We start from the raw sequence: 6,277 nt of genomic DNA, 5'->3' as shown, positions 1-6,277 counted from the left end.
AGATCTACCTTTGGGCAGTTTTTGGTTGGCTACTGCCAAGGAGTTCCCTATTCTGGCAAACAAAGCTATTTTGACTTTGCTCCCATTTTCCACGACATATCTGTGTGAGGTGAGCTTTTCAAGCTTCACTGCTATACAAACTAAAAACAGAGAGAGACTGAGAGCTGTTGAGGAAGAGCTTCGTGTGTGTCTTTCTTCAATTTCTGCCAGGATATCAACTTTGTGTTCATCCAAACAAGCCCAGGTTTCACACTGAGTGAGTAGAAATATTTGTATTTGTGTTTATTTGATACCAAATAAACACAAGAATTACTTTATATTGTTAATATGGGCTACATAGTTTCATTTTTTTTAACAATATCGACTGGTGGTGTGCCTTGAGATTTTTTCAATGAAAAAAGTGTTCCTTGGCTCAGAAAAGGTTGAAAAACACTGCACTAGAGGCTGGCTGCAGTTCCTGCAGTGTCCATTAGAGGCTGGCTGCAGTTCCTGGAGTGTCCACTAGAGGCTGGCTGCAGTTCCTGGAGTGTCCACTAGAGGCTGGCTGCAGTTCCTGCAGTGTCCATTAGAGGCTGGCTGCAGTTCCTGCAGTGTCCATTAGAGGCTGGCTGCAGTTCCTGGAGTGTCCACTAGAGGCTAGCTGCAGTTCCTGGAGTGTCCACTTGAGGCTGGCTGCAGTTCCTGGAGTGTCCATTAGAGGCTGGCTGCAGTTCCTGCAGTGTCCATTAGAGGCTGGCTGCAGTTCCTGGAGTGTCCACTAGAGGCTGGCTGCAGTTCCTGGAGTGTCTCCATCCACACACACTGTACGGGGGAATGTTTTGATGACTCAGCAGTTTTGATTGGATGAAGGATCAGAGTTATTCATAATAAGGCTTTCATACACACACAAGACATTTATTCTTACAGTGTAATGAACAGAAATCGTTGCATCATGGGAAATGCAGCATCAAGTGTTTTGGAGTTTGATCGAAACAAAAAGTCAAAGTCAGGATGACTCTGCCAATTTTGCTTACGCTTTGTCCTTCATCCGTCTCTCGTGAACCCCCCCCAACACACACACACACACACACACACACACACACACACACACACACACACACAACCTCAGAAATGTATAATCCCTTCAGTGGAAGTGAAAATTGGAAAGCATGTGTCAAAGCAGTACACGACAGAGAAAATAGGCCAAAGTATGCAGATGAAAAGCTCGATATAAAGACTTTCATCTTCACACACAACCCAAACACAGATTAGTGCTCAGATTCTCTTCCTCCAGATTCAGGCCGGGAACAGAAAAAGCCCATCAGAGCTGGTGGAAATGGAAAACACCAACTGTCTCTCATCTCAGTCATTGTTTCCCTCCCTCTCAAGTTCAGAGGTAAACAAGCAGCCCGTCATAAAGCTAACAGGCTCCATCAGGTTTAGAGCTGTCGTTCCACAGAGTGTCCCCAAACGCTCAATTTAAAAGGGAAACACAACCAACAGCCCCAGGCTCTTTCTATTATTCCAGGCACAGTGGCTTTGCTGGCAGCATGTTCTGGGAACACACTCGTCCTGTCAGTCTGACATGAGGCGTGCAGGTCCTGCAGGAGCTGCTGGTGCTGCTGCTGCTGCTGCTGCTGCTGCTGCTGCTGCTGATGATGATGATGATGATGATGTTGAGGCCAGAAATGAGCTGTGAATTAGGTAAGTGTGTTTTACAGCAGTCTATGTCATCACCCCCCCCCCCCGTCACTGTTCTGCTTTAGCTCGCAGATGTCACAGGCAGTGGTCAGTCTCTTGTCAAGTCAGAACTCAAAGATGTCTTGAAACAACAATTGTCACTTCCTCATCGTTTGGGCAGGAGGAGCATCGACAGGCTGACTTGTCTCCTGCACTGAGCTGAACAGACGCTAAGTAGCTCAACACTACCACCTGCTGGTGAGAAAGGAACCTAAATCCAGCTGATGTGCAGCAGTAACAGTTTTCCCCAAGCATGTTCGTTCAACCCTGAGTGCGAGCGTTTACCATCTGGAGGACGATACAGAGTCCTCCAGGAGATTAAAACTCTGAGTCATGTTGGTTAATAAGGCCGGGTTGGGTTTCTTTTTTTTTTCTACTGGAAAGTGAGAACCAAAATGTACACAGTGTGAAAACCTTTTATGAAGCTCGACCAATGAGGCTTCTCGGCAGACTCCTCCCCCTCCTGGATCCTGGGATCTGCTGCATTTCTGTTCCTCTTTATTTGGTGTTTTCACTGTGTGCTCCAAGAAAGACCAGCCGACACTGGAAACACTTTGCACTCTTTGCACTTTATTAGCTCGTCGTTTTACAAGAACAGGTTTGAGAGAATGCATCGAGCGAGTGTGTGTGTGTGTGTGTGTGTGTGTGTGTGTGTGTGTGTGTGTGATAACAGAAGTTACCTCTGCAGTTTCTAAGATGAACGAGGTGAGAGCAGAACACCGTGAGTCTCTTGTACTCGTTTGAAATGTGACGTCTGAACAAGAGCAGAGATGGAGGACGTCCGAGAGTGAAGAAACAGACTGATAAAAACATGTTAGAAGAAGAAGACGACGGGGAGGGAACCAACAGCAGAGACACATTAGACTTTACCCGTCTGGATTTGTATTCATGTGAAGAATAAACAAGGGTTAAATGTTTCCATCGGCGGGGTCGACGTGGAGGTGGTCAGGACCTACGGGTACCTGGGGCTGCAGCTGGATGACAAGCTGGACTGGTCGCCTAACATGGACACTACCTGCAGGAAGGGACAGAGTCGTCTGTACTTCCTGAGAAGGCTGGGGTCCTTCAACATCTGCAAAAAGCTGCTGCAGATGTTCTACCAGTCTGTGGTGTCCAGCGTCCTCTTCTACGCAGTGGTGTGCTGGGGAGGAAGCTGCAAGAAGAGGGACGCAGCACGCCTGGACAGACTGGTGAGGAGGGCCGGCTCTGTGGTGGGCACAGAGCTGGACTCACTGGTGACAGTGGTAGAGAGGAGGTCTCTGGACAAAATGCTCTCCATCATGGACAACACACACCACCCTCTGCACAGCACCTTCACCGGGCAGAGGAGCATGTTCAGCGAAAGACTGCTGTCACAGTCGTGCTCCACGGACAGACTCAAGAACTCTTTTGTCCCCCTATAGGCCATAAGACTGTACTCCACTTCACTGTCACGGCAGGGAAGAAGCGCACGGTGATCCCTGGACTCATTTTTCACTTTTTTTCTCACTCCTCATCTGCACTGCTGACCTCAGAGTCAGCCTCCAGTTGGACACTGTAATGCATATTGATAGTCACTTTACTGAGCACAGGTCACTTTAAAGATAATCACCCTAATCATGTCTGGTTTCATCCTACTGTTGTGTTATGCTACATCTGTAATGGTTGACATGATCACTCTAACTAGGTCAAGTTTCACTCTATTGTCTTCAACACTTAATGCTAATCTGCTCCTCAATAGTTGGGTACTTTAATGATAATCACCCTAATCACTCCTGGTTTCAGGTTATTGTCTAGGACACTTAATGCAAATCACTGCTCCTTTAAGTTGGTGAGCCAATTTACATCCCTGCATTGACTGTTTAACGACTGTACTCACACCTCTGGCACTACCTCAAACACCTCTGTACATGCACATGTAACTAGTTTCTAAAGGTCAGCACTTTGTTTCTAAGGCTCTTTAACTGTTTACAGGTCTCTTTTAACCAACACATGTTTTTCTCTCCTCACAGGTTATGCACATTATGCTATATTAGTTTTAAGTCTAACTGCTAATGCTAACTGCACAGGTTTAACATATAATTATGTTTATTCTTAGTCACATAGGGGCTGCTATATCTTGTTTGGGGGATTTTGTATACAGAGGGGAGGGGGGACAGCGGGTGTGTATTGTAACTAATGTCTTGTGTCCTGCCTGTCTGTATACTGCTACTGGATGCCTTAAATTTCCCTCGGGATCAATAAAGTATCTATCTATCTAAATAATAATCTATAAAGGCTGCAGAAGGATGTATTAAATGAGGCTTTTCCATCTAAACAACAAGTTGGTGTGACAGTGACTAACACATGTAGGACAGGGTCAACACAATACACTTGAGCTTCATATTTATAGATGTAATTATTGATTTATTGATTGATTGCTTTAACACCATTAAAAGTGTCCAGTGTTGCAGGGTGAACCGAAGTGCTCGGAGGAAACCCTGATGTGTAAGCGCTGAGTGTCAAGGTTGGTAAAGAAGTCGATGAGTGGAGGATGTTCACACGTTCCATGGTGGGAGAGCGTCATCTTTATGGTGACGGGGCTTCACGTGGATGTGAGTGATCTGACCCCGTTGATCACAGGATGTGGCGAGAATTAATATAGAACATATAATTGGGTTGTTTGGAGTCTGGTAACTTCTGGATGTTGGCAATTTTTGCGTCTGTAATAGGATGAACGCTGTTGTTTCGCTTGAACACCTTTGTCACACTTCCTGCAACAGTCTGAATGATCGACTTCTTGGTTCCTGACTGTACATGCTTCATTGAGGCTTCAGCTTGACCTCTTTTTAGCTTCTCTATTTCTTCTCTGAGCTGCTTGATGACTACCTCCTGCTCATGGTGGGTCTGCATGAGGAAGTTTCTGTCAGCATCATGTTTTTGATTTATAGAATGCATGTGCTGCTCTTTTCTTTTGATGGTTCTATGCAGATTGGAAATCGTCTTTTCACTGGCCTCCTGCTTTCTTTGGTAAAACGCCATCAGGAACTTTTGGCCCTCTGTGCTGTTTTCGTCCATGCCTACTGTTTTGTCTTTGCTAATGAAGCGCTGATGGAGACCGATGAATGCTTCTTTCAACATGTTTGGCTGATCCAAATGATGCATGCACAAATGTATGTTCACCAGGATGCTCTTGTGTATGGCCTCCACTTTGCGCTTCTCCTCCGTGAGCCGATCCATTTCTGGCTTTATGGTTCTCTCTCTAGATTGCAGGTTTTTAACTTGCTCTCGCAGCTTAATGTTGTCTTTAACTGCTTTTATTTTCTCCTGAATATTTTGTTCGAGATCGGCCTTCATCTGTTCGTTGTCTTCCTCTAGCTGCTCTTTATCTTTGACAGCAGCGTTATATTGGTGTTGTAATACACTGTGCTGTTTTGTTTTATTTGACAGATTGACCTCACACTCTTCTAGTTCACTTTTACGTTCTGTGACATCTTCTTTGAGGATTTTAATTGTGGTATTTCTGTCTGCCACTACTTTGTTTAAAACGTTCACCTTCTCAGACTTTTTTTTTTCCTCGGCCAGTTTCTTTTCCGTCTCTTTAGTCTTTGTCTGAGCTTTTAGTAGTTCCATCTGACATTTGTCGTTTTTCACAGATACCTTTGCTTTTCTGTCATTTGTCTCTTTCTCTTGTATGACCTGATTCAATCTCTGCACTTCCTTTTTGTGGTTTTTACGCTGTTTCTCAAGCCGCTCCTCACACTCTTTTTCTATTTTATTTTATGGGACACAAGAACGCACATGCGCGTTGAAGCTGCGCGTTGAAGCTGCGCGTTCCCGCCATAAGAGGGACGGCTTTTGTACCGGTAAGACGTGTGAGATGCTCTCTTCCATTGTTTATGCTAGCGAGTATAAAAAAGCTGTTTATTCTGTTTTAAACTGCACAAAGATGTAGCGTGAACTTATCGTAAGTTTGTTTATGACTTTTGAAGTTAGTTTTGTCCGATGGAAGTGACGCTAAACTATGATAAAAACGTCGGACATTTTGCCTCATTTGCATATTTTCGCTCGCTGCAGGGAGAGAGACCTTACTGCTGTCCGTGTGTACGTGTGACATGTGCCCTCTTGCTACGTTACAGAAAATAAACGTGTTGATCCTGATGCCTGCCTGAGTGTTCGCCTTCATGAATGCCAGCGTCCATCTTAAGTCTGCTACAAGTTCATCCAGTTTTTGGTTTTTGTTTTCTGGAGAGGAAGACCCGCCCACATCCATCAATTCAAATCTCAGCTTTTTAACAAATACACAAATAAATGATTTCAAAATAAATGTTACGAGAATTTTTAAAAGCAAAGAACATAAATATAAAAATATCCTGTTGTTCGACCAGGAAGGAGAGCACACCAGCCAGGAGGAAGTAATGTCCAGTGTGTTCCTGACAGTGAGCTCACACGAAAACAGCATGAAGATGGGGAGCTAGCTTACTGATGCGGTTTGTCATCGCACCCAGTTTGGTGGACGGCTCAAAGACACCCGGTGAGTCCCGTGAATACTCGAGTGAGTGAATAAGATGCCCCCCAAAAGAACGAATATGGAGGAAGA

At 44.9% G+C, this 6,277-nt stretch overlaps 1 long non-coding RNA gene across 1 annotated transcript; it reads left to right on the top strand.

Annotated features, from left to right (window-relative positions):
• The first annotated feature begins 5,493 nt into the window (after positions 1-5,493).
• LOC306830790 lies at positions 5,494-5,838 on the top strand. The gene is made up of 2 exons (XR_013780012.1): positions 5,494-5,543; positions 5,755-5,838. It is a non-coding gene; the product is annotated as an uncharacterized lncRNA (long non-coding RNA).
• The last annotated feature ends 439 nt before the right edge of the window (positions 5,839-6,277 follow it).

The sequence above is a fragment of the Symphodus melops genome (assembly GCF_947650265.1).
Source record: "Symphodus melops genome assembly, chromosome: 10".
Lineage (NCBI taxonomy): Eukaryota > Metazoa > Chordata > Actinopteri > Labriformes > Labridae > Symphodus > Symphodus melops.
Note: the sequence above shows the minus strand (reverse complement) of the source record. Positions and strands in the feature narration are given on the sequence as shown.